Source organism: Penaeus monodon, chromosome 34, assembly GCF_015228065.2.
Source record: "Penaeus monodon isolate SGIC_2016 chromosome 34, NSTDA_Pmon_1, whole genome shotgun sequence".
NCBI classification, from domain to species: domain Eukaryota; kingdom Metazoa; phylum Arthropoda; class Malacostraca; order Decapoda; family Penaeidae; genus Penaeus; species Penaeus monodon.
Window position 1 is genome coordinate 28,912,297 of NC_051419.1, and position 458 is coordinate 28,912,754.

Below are 458 nucleotides of genomic sequence, written 5' to 3' on the forward strand. Positions count from 1 at the left end.
AAGGATATAGCATAGACAAGAGTGCGAAGGCGTGAGTCATGACTATGGCGAGGTAGGGTCCAGCAGGGTGTAGGCTAAAAAGGGAGAGGAGGACAAAAGGGTGACGCGGCTGGGGGTGTGTTGACAGCGGGAAGGGCGGGGCACAGGGAGGTCTCTCGGCGAGGGGAAGGCGGAAGGGGGGAGGAGAGGGGGAGATGAGACTGGCATGGGCGAAGACAGCCCGGGCGGAGGTCATCACTTAAGGTAAACAGACAGACGAATGGCTGGGAGACGCTGAAGGATATTGGATAATAGGGATAATAGAGACATTTGTGCTTGCAAGAACAGCGGCGGGGACGAGGCGAGGCGGCCGCGTCCTTCGTGTCTGGATTAAAGAAGATGAGCTTATTTTTCCAAAGGCTAATGTGTGCTCAGTGCAAAGGTTGACTTTGATTGGGGAAATACGAAAGGTGAATGCT